The sequence below is a fragment of the Podarcis liolepis genome (assembly GCF_965112155.1).
Source record: "Podarcis liolepis genome assembly, chromosome: 8".
NCBI lineage: Eukaryota > Metazoa > Chordata > Lepidosauria > Squamata > Lacertidae > Podarcis > Podarcis liolepis.
The window spans coordinates 65,559,733-65,572,968 of record NC_139560.1 but is presented as its reverse complement, the minus strand read 5'-3'; the positions used below and the strand labels follow the sequence as shown (position 1 = coordinate 65,572,968).

Below are 13,236 nucleotides of genomic sequence, written 5' to 3'. Positions count from 1 at the left end.
AAAGCAAGATGAGCACCGCAACCCCAGAGTCGGTCACAGCTGGACCTAATGGTCAGGGGTCCCTTTACCTTTACCTGTCGTGAGAGACAACCAGAGACAGGGGTGCCAACTTGAATAAAATATGGGAGGGCCCAAGTAAGCCTTGCCCTGCACACTCAATCGCATGATGCAGTGAGCAGACAGCATTTGAATGGCAATGCCCATCAACTTGGGGGGAGGCAGCCCCCTCAAATATTTTATTGGGGAGGCTGAAGACCCCACAGCCCCTAGGAGTTGGCTCCTATGACCTGCATTAAAGTATAGTCATGCACGTCTCTGAGTGATCTAATGGGAATTGCTCCTAAACTTCAAAATTTAGTGTACTGTCACCAGTTATTCAAATCATTAACTAAAGAAAAAATGAATCAATCAGCCGTTAGAGTGTCTATTTAAAAAGCACGCCTCGTTGGCTGACGGGATAATGACATCAAACATTGAGTGCAGATGACCTGTTGACGGATCATCCATCCCGATTGCTTTGGGCAAAGTTTGCAGGAAAGCTACACAGCAGCTATTTATGGGGTATTTGTGCTGGCTGGTTTGCAGAGAAGTTAGACGCCGTTGCATCAATGTACACAGCGCTTCAACGCCGAGTGAACACAGCAGCGTTCTAGAGCACCAAGAGGGGAAAGGGATTCCCCATTCTTAAAAAAAACTATTCAAATCTCAACAGGTGCAATAAGGTTCTGTCCCAGCAACGATCATATGCAATAATAAACTAAGTCAATAGCAACCACTTTTTCTTCCCAGGTGGCTTTTAATAGATGTTCTTTCCACTGTTTCGGTGACCTTTCGTAGTGAAAGGTCCAGGGGGGGAATGGCAACCCATTATTCTTTTAGCAACAGCTCTTTCTCTTCCGTCTCCAGCTGCAAGCCACCTTGAGAGGGGGCACGGCTGGAGACTAAAAACACCTTAGGCTCATCACATCTACTTTGATTTTGACCAGAACCCTGCTGACAGCCTCCTGCCTCTCTCCACCTGACTCAAGCAGGGCCTGACAGCTTTTATAAGGACTGTTGCTGTTGCTCAGAGAGGGCTTCTTCTCTGCTTTTAAATTGCTTTTTATATCCTTTTAAATTGGTTTTTTTAAAAGTGTTTTAACTGTTTTTAACTGGGTTGTAAGGGCACTTGGTGGGATGTGCCTGGGAGTAGAGGAGCGGGGTAGAGCAGAGGGAGTAGAGGAGCGGGGTAGAGCAGAGGGAGGCCCAGTTACAGTGGTTATGGGTAGGGGGAGGCTGTCAGGAGTAGGACCCTGGCAGAGACACAGGCCCGTCTGGCATGTTCTCTCCCTCCTGGTTGATAGTTTGGGAACTTCATAAGCTTTCTTCAGCCCAAACATCACAGCGACTGATGCCAACCGACACCGGCACATTTAGGGATCCGCAGAGTTTACGCATCATGCGTGACAGAACCTCAGCAACTCAGCATCTTGGCTAATCTACTTTATTTACATATAAATACACACAGAGCACTGCAACATGACTCCCTCTGTCTCTAGCATCAGGCAGCAAAGAGAAAAAGGACAAAGGACAATAGTCCCATTTCACAGAACACAGTAACACAAACATCCTGTCTCCGTCACTTCCCACTCTATGGAGTCAAAATATACACCGTCATGTGAAAGACAACAATCCCATGACTGCAATCATGGAGCATGAATTCTAACAGGGGTATGGTGTGGGAGGAGGGGCAGGCCACAGGTAGTTAGTGACAGTGCCATGTGCCAGCCCCTCCTCCAACCTGGGTGTTATGTACTGAGTTGAATAGGATGCAAAAGGCAGTAGTCTGATTGGTCCTAGAACAATAGGATTCAGAATGCAGCAGTCTGATTGGTCCTAGAACAATAGGGTCCAGAATGCAGCAGTCTGATTGGTCCACAGGAGCCACCCAATCCAGCTCCAGGTGGAAGTGAATCTGCAACCTGATTGGCCTACAGGTGAATCCCAGAATTAGCCAATCACGTGGGGCCCATTGTGTAAATAATGTATAGAAAGCAGACATTCTGGGGGAACTTCCATTCCTTCTCACCACTATGAGCTGAATAAAGAGCATGAAATCCACGCTCGACTCTGAGTATATTTCACTGGGGAATTGTGGTTCTCATATCAGCCAGCTCTCAGGTCTGCAACTGTTGCTATTGAATGCCAGGTCAGCCCAGAATAAAATCTCCCTCATCCATGATCTGATTATGGATGAGGAGGTTGATCTGGCATGTATCACTGCAACCTGGGTGGGTGAACAGGGTGGAGTTGGTCTCACCCAGCTGTGCCCACCAGGGTACAGGCCAGACCTGAGGGTCAGGGAGGGGAAGTTGCTGTGGTCCATAGAGATTCTCTCTCTGTCTCCAGGTTCTCTGCCCAGTCAGGGGGGGATCTAGAGTGTGTGTTCCTGCCGCTGGGCAATCGGAACAGATTAGGGATTCTGCTATCTCGCCACCTGAGCTGGTCGCGGAGGAAGTGTTGAGGACTCCCAGACTGCTGGTTCTGGGAGACTCCAACATCCATGCTGAAGCAGCTGGCTCTGGGGCGGCTCAGGACTGTTAGGATATAGTTCCATTCCACCTGGAGTTGTTGTATGTCACATGTCTGTTTACTTCCAGCACAGTGTGCTGGGAACTTCCATTGTATATAGCTTTTGCCTATGCTGCTGTTTGCTTGGACACGAAGGGAAGCAGACATGTTTTTCCTTTGTCCTGCTGCTGAATAAAATGCTGTCAATATGCTTACATATGCCTCTGTCCGCCACTTGCGTTGTGAAGAGTTATTCACTCTGCTGATCAGAGCGTGCTCAAGTTTCTGAGGGCTTCTGAAGCGATGAGTCGCTGATTGTTGCTGTTCCAAGGGAGACCGGAGTTCGCCCGGCAGCTGGCTGGTGGGCTGGAGCCAACTGGGGGCCTGCAAATTGCCCCCGATCCCTGGATGCATCCCAACAAGGACTTCATGGCTCCCAGGACAACAATGTGGCTGTCCCAACATGTCACCAGCCCAATACACATGGCAGGACACACTCTGGACTTTATCGACTGGACAGGAAGAGGGTGATCTGAAGGTGGGAACATTGACATCAGTCCCTTGTCATGATCAGATCACTTGCTGTTGAGATTTAGGCAGCCAGTACCTTTTCCCCTCTGCAGAGGTGGGGGACCTAGTAGGAAGGTCCACCTTCGGAGGCTGATGGATCCAGTGGGATTCCAAACAGCTATGGGAGTTTTCTGACTGATATGACTGGCGCCCCTGTCAAAGCCCTGGCCGACCTCTGGAACACCCAAATGGCTCAAGCTATTGAGACGATCGCCCCTGAGTGCGAGCCCACTTTGTGGAGCCAGTTTGGCCCCCTGGTATACTCCAGAACTTAGGGCGAGGAAACAAGCTGGGAGACGGCTTGAACGCAAGTGGATGAAAGATCCAAATTAATGCAACCAAACACTGGTAAAGGCTCATTATTGAGCCTACCTAGTGGCAGTGAAGGCAGCAAGAAAGATACTTTGCTACATCCATTGCATCTTTAGTACTGTATGTCGCTCTTGATGGGGTCACACTTCCTCTGAAGAAGCAGGTTCGTGGCCTGGCGGTACTCCTGGATCCTTTGCTGTTGCTCGAGGCTCAGGTGGCCTCAGTGGCCCCGCGTGCCTTCTATCAGCTTCAGCTAATAGCCCAGCTAGGCCCCTATTGGGACAGGGATAGCCTAACTACTGTTGTCTATGCTCTGGTAACTTCAAGTTTAGACTACTGCAATGCGTTATACGTAGGGCTGCCTCTGAAGATGGTTCAGAAACTTCAGCTAGTGCAGAATTCAGTGGCCAGGTTGCTCACTGGAGCAAGACACTTTGAGTATATTACACCGATCCTCGTCTGACTGCACTGGTTACCAATTACAGTGGTACCTCGGGTTACATATGCTTCAGGTTACAGACTCCACTAACCCAGAAATATTACCTCGGGTTAAGAACTTTGCTTCAGGATGAGAACAGAAATCGTGCTCCGGCGGCGCGGCGGCAGCAGGAGGCCCCATTAGCTAAAGTGGTGCTTCAGGTTAAGAACGGACCTTCAGAACGAATTAAGTTCTTAACCCGAGGTACCACTGTAGTTTCCAGGCCCAATTCAAAGTGCTGGTTTTGCTCTATAAAGCCTTAAAGGGCTCAGGACCGCAATACTTCAAGGAACACCTCTTTCCATATGAACTTACCCGGACCCTGAGATCATCTTCTGAGGCCCTCCTTCGTGTGTCTCTCCTCAAGAGGTGCGGAGGGTGGCAACACAAGAACAGGGCCTTCTCTGCAGTGGCTCCCTGTCTGTGGAATGCTCTCCCCAGGGAAGTTCACCTAGGGCTTTCATTATACACCTTTAGGCACCAGGCAAAAATGTTCCTTTTTAACTAGGCCTTTGGTTGATCTGTTTGACATCCTGTGCCCTTTTAAAATGTGTGGGTTTTTTGTGGCGGAGAGCTACTGGTTTGTTGTGGTTGTTTTTATTTTGATTATGTATTTTGTGGTTTTATATTTTGATTTTATTCTGTGAACCACCCTGAGACCTCTGGGTATAGGGAAGTATATAAATAAAATAAAATCTACCAACCAGAGCTCAATGCACAAAGACATACAGAGAGAATCAAAAGCACAAATCAACTCCGAGAACATTCTTTGAGGGGAGGATTTATTTATTACATGTATCTCCCACTTTTCCTCCAAGGAAGTCAATGGAGTGCACATGGTTCAGTGTTTTCCATTTTGCCCTCACAACAACCCTATGAGGTAGGCTAGGCTGAAAAACTGTGGCAAGGAATGCAAGGAAGCAACAATTTATGTCTCACCTTCTCCACTTTACAGATGATTCCCTGCCTGGTGTGGCTTTTTCTACACACCGTGAATGACCAGCTGTATGGCTATTTACTACAAGACTGAAATAATCCTGTCCCAAATGGAATTTGCCCCCCTGGTTTGGAAGAACATGTTTACATTGTCTGTGTGTGTGTGTGTGTGTGTATTTCTCTCCACGCTTTTGCTCATGATTTCCCAACCCTAATTTTTGCCACCAAGTTCCTTTTGCGATTGACCTCAGAATGGAAGACGAAAAGCCACATAAACCCATCTTCTTGCTTCCTTTTCCTCTGTTACTCAACTTTCTTGCTAACTCAGCGAGAGAAAGAAAAATTCTGAGGAAAAATCGTAAGAATAGCTAGGTAATCAGTTGTGTGTGCCCACAAATATTGTGACTTGCTGATGTGTTGTGTGGGAAGAACCTGTGATTACTGGTGCTTTGTGTGTCCTTTAAAAGAAAAGGCACCCATTTTCTTTTAAGCATCCACAGTTCTTCCATTAAGAGATATCATCTGTTTTATGATTCTGTTTTATGATTCTTGTGTAAATGAGTCTGCTCACACCCACGCTATACGTTTAAAGCATGTGGCTTCCTAAAAAATAATCATGACAACTGTAGTTTATCTCTCAGAGAGCGTTAATTCCTTGCACCCTTAACACACTACAGTTTCCAGGATTCTAGAAAGTGGTTTGTTTGTCTGTCTGCAAGTACATTTATTTGTTCCTTAGATGTTCAGATACCTCCTGAGATAATGCCACCAAACTTGGCACAAGGGTTTCTGAGGTAGGGGTAGCACTCTTCATTGATGTTTGGAAGATGGTTGCCATTTTGAATCAAAATGGCAGGCTGAAACATGACTTTGGTGTGAGTTCACTTCTTTTTTTTGTCATAGGTTCAGCCACCACTTGAGATATCATCACCAAACCTGGCACCGGGGTTCTCAAAGTGAAGCAGCAGACATTGTCACCATTTGGACACCAGGCTTCATTTTGAATCAAGATGGCAGATCAAAACATCACTTTGGAATCATTAAGTCTTGAGGGGCAAACTGCAGTGCCCAGAATTTCAAATGTGCTTTCAATATATATAGTGTGTACGCAGCCATGGTCTCCCTTCAATTCACAGAGACAAAGAAAAATGTGGACATTTACTTATAGAGATCTTTGATCTTAATTAATATTTGTTATGCGCACAAGACTTTTAAAGTGACCCATTGAAACAGATGTTTTATTCTTTAGCAGTTTATGTGTTAATATATCAACACTGTCAAGTCGCTGATTATTTTTTTAAAAAGGAACACTTTCAAATGAATTTCTTTCATATAGCCACCAGGCGGCACTAGGCAAATATATGGTCTACATGCCTGCCAAGAGTTGAGGCATTTTATACACACACACACACACACACACACACACACACAATGTTGTTGTTGTTGTTGTTTAGTCGTTTAGTCATGTTCGACTCTTTGTGACCCCATGGACCAGAGCACGCCGGCAAGCCACTCCAGTATCCCTGCCAAGAAAACTCCACACACACACACATATTTGCAAAGATCTCAAGGCCTTTCCCTGTACAGTGGTACCTCGGGTTACATACGCTTCAGGTTACATACACTTCAGGTTACAGACTCTGCTAACCCAGAAATAGTGCTTCAGGTTAAGAACTTTGCTTCAGGATGAGAACAGAAATCGTGCTCCGGCGGCGCAGCAGCAGCAGGAGGCCCCATTATCTAAAGTGGTACTTCAGGTTAAGAACAGTTTCAGGTTAAGTATGGACCTCTGGAACGAATTAAGTACTTAACCCGAGGTACCACTGTATACATACATACATGCTGTGGTTGCACTGCCCATACAACTGCCTGCTCTTAGCGAAGAAGCTGAGCACAGCTCATACTCACTTAAAGTCGACTGTTCCCATACAAATTATCCGAGGAGACTTCCAGCTCACTAACATCTCCAGACAACTGAGTGATCAAACCATTCTTTTTCCAGACATTACTTCTTCCATTCTGACTTTGCAATTTTCAAAAAAAGAATAACAGACAAGCTGCAGAAACCCAGCTGGGTTGGGTCACTTTAGCACCTTCTTAAAAGAATTATAACGTAGCTTAGGAGTGTAGCACCTGTAGCCCTACAGAGGACTCAAACTCCTGTCAACTTGCTGATATGGCCGAAAGCAAAGCAGAGCACTGCGTTATTGCACCAGCTTGGCTGCAGGAGTTGCTGGAGGGAGGTGTGCAAGGACACGGCATCAGTAAACTCTTTATTCAAGCTAACACAATCAGCTCAGGAGGCCAGGCCTCGTGAGCACAGCAACACTTCCCGGGAGAACTTACCCCAACGAGGCAGTTGTGAGGACTGAAGGTCCCTCGCCTTCCAACTCATCTCTGACTCTTGGTCCCCCTCCTCTCCAGCCTCTGATTGTATTCAAATGAAAGAGTAAGCAGCGATATCTGTTATATTCTGTGGCCTATGAAGGGTAATGGCTGTATAAATGTGGTACCTCTAGCACGAGAGCAACACCAGACCACAGCATTTACTGCCTGATGTGGAACAGCATATGGTGCTCCTTTTCCTGATGCCAAGTTTTTTTTGGCACCTGATAATAAATAATAATAATAATAATTTATTATTTATACCCCACCCATCTGGCTAGGTTTTCCCAGCCACTCTGGGCAACTTCCAACAGAATATTAAAATACAATAACCTATTAAACATTAAAAGCTTCCCTAAACAGGGCTGCCTTCCGATGTCTTCTAAATGCCTGGTAGTTGTTTTTCTCTTTGACATCTGGTGGGAGGGCGTTCCACAGGGCGGGCGCCACTACCGAGAAGGCCCTCTGCCTGGTTCCCTGTAACTTGGCTTCTCGTAGCGAGGGAACCGCCAGAAGGCCCTCAGCACTGGACCTCAGTGTCCGGGCAGAACGATGGGGGTGGAGATGCTCCTTCAGGTACAAAATACCCCACAAATTTCTCTCCCTGGGAATTGAAACATAACACTAATAAATTTAATTATTTGCTATTTTTTAAAAAACAAACACCTCCCTCTGCCTAATGGGAGAGCTGGCCCTGTTCCAGGCCTCAGGCCTGACTTTTCGACTACTATGCATTGACGAACTTGTCTTGGAAGATGTCTCCATCCACCTGGCACGGTACCCAGCAACAGGAATAAAGCTGCCTAGCAGGATTCAGCGTATGTAGCCAACTCTGCTCATGATTGGACACCATTTCCCTTGCCCGTAGCAAAGAGTGACTAAACCACTGGAAGCAGCTGTTTTGGCTGCTGCCACTCAGCCGACAGTTAGAAGGATAATTTGGCAAGCAAAAAGTCAGCATCCCTTTGTGTTTCTAAATATCTCCATCCTTGTGATGTTCTACAAGGCCCTGACCATTGGAAGCTGCACTCCTATAAGTAACAGCTGAGTATTAATATCACAGATAAAAATATTATCCTTTTGTTATTGTTGTTGTTTCCATTGGCTTCATTATTCCTCCCCAACTGCTCTGTCTTCGTACACTGGGAATGACTGAAAGGGGATAGAATCAGAGGCCTGGTTTCATGCACTGACTACAATGCAAACCATTCCCATTTTTAAATCTGTGAACCCATTTCCTTGACTTCAAGACTGATCTAATGCTGGAAAATCAGTTATTCTGTTCCAGTGAAGGAAAGCAGTGGGGATTTGGTTCTGTGGCACACACAGTGGGTGATTCTGCTTGACTAGTCTATTATAGAGTCTGAGCTTATCTGCTACTAGTTCATGTTCACTTTGTGGCATATCAAATAAATACCTTATGTCTCCTGTGCCAAACGATAATAAACATACTTCTAATTCTGTGTGAGAAGTATTTTTTGTCTCTATTCATGCTTCAGTAACTAGTAAGCATTGTAACATAAGAGGAAAAATGACTATTAATCGAAATGCAATCACAAGTGTGCCTGATTAGGCGTTCAGCTATGTGATCTTGAATGTCGTACATTAACTGTTCTACACTGTTTCCCCTTTGTTTTTGTTTAAACCAATTCATGAACCAAGAATATATACATTGACCACTAACAATGAACCATATCTTGTAGATATTACTGCAAATATATTATGCTATTTTTTGTGATATAAAAATAACATGAGAAGACTTGGTCTATATATTTGTATCATTTATTATTCCTATGAACCTTGTTTATTTGTTGTTGTTTAGTTGTTTAGTCGTGTCCGCCTCTTCGTGACCCCATGGACCAGAGCACGCCAGCACTCCTGTCTTCCACTGCCTCCTGCAGTTTATAAAACCTAATAAAAAGATATTCAAAAAGAAGAAGTAGCATTGTTGCCTCGAGTATAGGCATCATTCAAACATTACAAACATTAAAATGAAACAAACACTAAAAACCACAAAACAAACAACAGAATCCATGAAGTAATCCAAAGGAGCTTTGTGTTTTCATGTGTTTATGCAAATGAAGCAGAAGACATGAACCTTGGATTGGATTTTCTACAGACGGAAAAGTCCCTTTTATTTTTATTTTATTTCCTTCTCCCCCCCCACCCTTTCTTCTCTTTCTCCCCCCCCCCCTTTTCTTTTCTTTGGTGTCCTCTGCTCTGGACCTGTAATGGTACCTCAGGCTAAGAACTTAATTCATTCTGGAGGTCCATTCTTACCCTGAAACTGTTCTTAACTTGAGGTACCACTTTAGCTAATGGGGCCTCTTGCTGCCGCCGCACAATTTCTGTTCTTATCCTGAAGCAAAGTTCTTAACCTGAGGTACTATTTCTGGGTTAGTGGAGTCTGTAACCTGAAGCGTCTGTAACCTGAAGCATCTGTAACCTGAAGCATCTGTAACCCGAGGTATCACTGTATTGAGATCCAAGATTATACACACACATGAAGGTGATGGATGGGTGATGAAGGATCCTGAGTGAGAGGCAGGGAAGGGCAGATCTCCCAGGGTGAGAGACAGGTAGAAGAAAGGAAAGCTTTCAGGTAAGAGCTGGCACTGGACCACTTTCTGGGCATTAAAAGGGTTAAGAATTACCTTTGCGAAAGGACTTCACTTTCTCTTTTTGTTTTTATTTAGATTACAATTTAATCTTACCGTTATTATGGAAAAAAAATCTTATTGGTGATGGGGTTTTTGGGGGGGCGGGGCAGGATTTTCCATGCCATAGCCTTACTACATATTTGCCCTCCATGCAAATTTAAAAGCCACCTATTTGCCTCAAATTACTGCACATTAAAAAACCTGTGTGATCTATATTACACAGTACAGTCATACCTTGGTTGTCAAACGCTTTGGTACTTGGACATTTTGGCTCCTGAATGCCACAAACCTGGAATGGATTAAGTTTGACAACCAAGGAGTTAGTATGGGGAGTTAGTGCATCTCCTGTGTTATGCACATAGAAAGCCATCCCGGGCTGAATAGAGCCAGGTTTTAAAATGCAAAACTGGTAAGTAAAGCATGGACAAGGAACCTGTAGTACTACATGTTGCTGCTGATTCCAACTCTCATCAACCCCAGCCGCTGGCCTGGTACAGTGTTCTCCATTGCAAAGTACATTGCATGACTTTTGTGTTGCAGTACATAACAGCATATCATTTAGTTATTAAACATGATCTGTCTACATCTCAAACCTAGACAGCATCTTAAAAAGCAGAGCCATATCACCTTGCTGACAAAGGTCCATATAGTTAAAGCTATGGTTTTCCCAGTTGTGATGTATGGAAGTGAGAGCTGGACCATAAAGAAGGCTGGTCGCCAAAGAATTGATGATTTCAAATTATGGTGCTGGAGGAGACTCTTGAGAGTCCCATGGACTGCAAAAAGATCAAACCTATCCATTCTGAAGGAAACCAGCCCTGAGTGCTCACTGGAAGGACAGATCCTGAAGCTGAGGCTCTAATGCTTTGGCCACCTCATGAGAAGAGAAGACTCCCTGGAAAAGACCCTGATGTTGGGAACGATGGAGGGCACAAAGAGAAGGGGCCAACAGAGGACGAGATGGTTGGACAGTGTTCTCAAAGTTACCAGCATGAGTTTGACCAAACTGCGGGAGGCAGTGGAAGACAGGAGTGCCTGGTGTACTCTGGTCCATGGGGTCCCAAAGAGTCAGACATGACTAAACGACTAAATAACAACAATCTACATCTCAGGAGACTACCGTGCTGCAAGCAAGCCTGGAAGAAAATAAAGCACATTATTAGAAGAGTGTGATAATGGAAGGAGCCCTATCTACTAATTCAAAGCAGTTGTAGTTGTCTATGCAATTCCCTTCCAGGGAAGCGTAAACTGGCCCCATTTCATATATATATAATTTTTATTTTAAAAAAATTGTTTTACACTTTAAAGTACTCATTTTTACATCCTTAAGATATCATTTACTTCCCTTCTCTTTCCATGGTTCATTTTACATCTCATAAATCCTTGCATATTTTACAAACACTATACCATTCAGTATTCCATTATTACATCCATCAAAAATTATTTACACTGTTGAATTTATCTTAATGCTGCGCTGCCAGCGTTTTCAGCTGTACACAATAATTCTCATATATTCAATAAACATTTTCCAATCTTCCCTAAACGTATGTTCTTCTTGTTCACTTATTCTATATGTTAATTCTGCAAGCTGCACATATTCTGTTAATTTAAGTTGCCATTCTTCTTTGGCTGGGACCTCACATGTTTTCCAGCTGGCCCCATATCTATCTGATTTTCAGCAGGCATCCTTTCTGCCTCAATTTAAAAGATTTTAAATAAGAGGTTGAGTGATTAAACCTCTTAGTTTTGCAGATCTAGTTTAATGTGGCTTATTGCTTAAACTTTGCAATTTGGTTTTTGTTCATCAGCTTAGGTAAAGGGACCCCTGATCATTAGGTCCAGTCGCGGACGACTCTGGGGTTGTGGCGCTCATCTCGCTTTATTGGCTGAGGGAGCCGGCGTACAGCTTCCAGGTCATGTGGCCAGCATGACTAAGCCGCTTCTGGCGAACCAGAGCAGTGCACAGAAACGCCATTTACCTTTCCGCCAGAGCGATACCCATTTATCTACTTGCACTTTGACATGATTTCGAAATGCTAGGTTGGCAGAAGCAGGGACCGAGAACAGCCGACCTTCTGATCGGCAAGTCCTAGGCTCTGTGGTTTAACCCACAGCACCACCCACATCCCTCTTAATTGGGAGCTCTTAATTGGGGTGAAAAAGCAGTTTAGAAATGATTTGGTTAGAAGAAAAGAAACTTGGTTTAAACTTTCTGTGCTAGTATGGGCTTACACTTACCGTTTGCTCACTCTTTCCAGACACAGCTGCCCAGTTAAAAGCTCTTCCTCAGACTGTGTAGGTATTTTCTGCCCCTGAGGTTTGCCTGCAAAAACCCACTCTTTAGTGCTCAGTTGGAGCAAACGTCAATTTGGGTTTTCCGTGGATTGTCGTTTGCTCTGATTCCACTTCAAAGAGTGGGTTTTTGCTGGGAAAGCACAGCAAAAAAGAAAAGAGCGAAGGAAAGTTAAGCATGGCTAAGCCCGGCACATTCCTTAAATCTCATTGAAACAGGAAGGACAAACTCAAGATGGTTGGTTGGCATCCGTCTGTCTCAGGAGACAATGGAGGAGCACGCCAAGAAATTAAACGGAGGCCATGCAATCTTCGGGTTTGCCAGAAGATGCCACCCTTGCTCCTCACATTGCCAAGTAAAACAAAAATACACCCCCTAAAAAATGCAAAGGGGGGAGGGGAGTCTAACCCCCTGTACACCACAGGCGCTTAATGGAGCTACCCTGTTAGGCTGGATCTTAAATCCATTCCAGCTCAGCCACATGACCTGGCAAACAGGCATAAATTAAGCTGGCAGAAAGGGTGGTGTAATTCACAACACTATTCGGCAAGGCAAGGCCAAGATGCTGGTGCAAAGTCAAGGAAAGCTGAAGTACACCCGATGCAAACTCCATTCTGGAGAAGGGCTGCTGCAGTGCTACTACTACTACTACTACTACTACTACTACTGAAGGTGTTGACTTAAGCCTGGCGTCCCTTTCTGCCCAAACAGACCCAATTTATTTCCTCTTAGTTGCGTCGTTATTAGGATCCCACACAGCTAAAGAACCCAAGAATGTGAAACGAGACTGCTAGACCAGGCCAAGGGCCCATCAATTCCAGTATTCTCACGGTGGTGCCTGTGGGAAACCAGGAAGCAGGATCTGAGCGCAAGAGCATCTCTCCCCTCCTGTGGCATCCAGCAAGTGAGACGCAGCAGTATCTCCAGCCGCGCACAGCTAAAGGAAGCCCTTCTTCGCTTACCTTCCTCCGTGTTCCTCCTCTCCCTTTCAGCAGCTCTCGACACCACCCATTTCCGCGCTGGAATCTCTCTTTGGAGATCTCGCCCCGCCG

At 45.0% G+C, this 13,236-nt stretch overlaps 2 long non-coding RNA genes across 2 annotated transcripts in view; one reads left to right on the top strand and one right to left on the bottom strand.

The window, feature by feature from the left end:
* Window positions 1-13,140, bottom strand: part of LOC310714428 — a 119,659-nt gene extending 106,519 nt beyond the window's left edge. The window contains exons 1-2 of the long non-coding RNA XR_014529748.1: window positions 12,130-13,140; window positions 9,662-11,027 (exon numbers count right to left, since the gene is read on the bottom strand). This is a non-coding gene — a long non-coding RNA (uncharacterized lncRNA). The remainder of the gene's footprint in view (window positions 1-9,661; window positions 11,028-12,129) is intronic.
* The window catches only part of LOC310714528, a 332,545-nt gene continuing 325,739 nt past the window's right edge, over window positions 6,431-13,236 (top strand). The window contains exon 1 of the long non-coding RNA XR_014529870.1: window positions 6,431-6,547. This is a non-coding gene — a long non-coding RNA (uncharacterized lncRNA). The remainder of the gene's footprint in view (window positions 6,548-13,236) is intronic.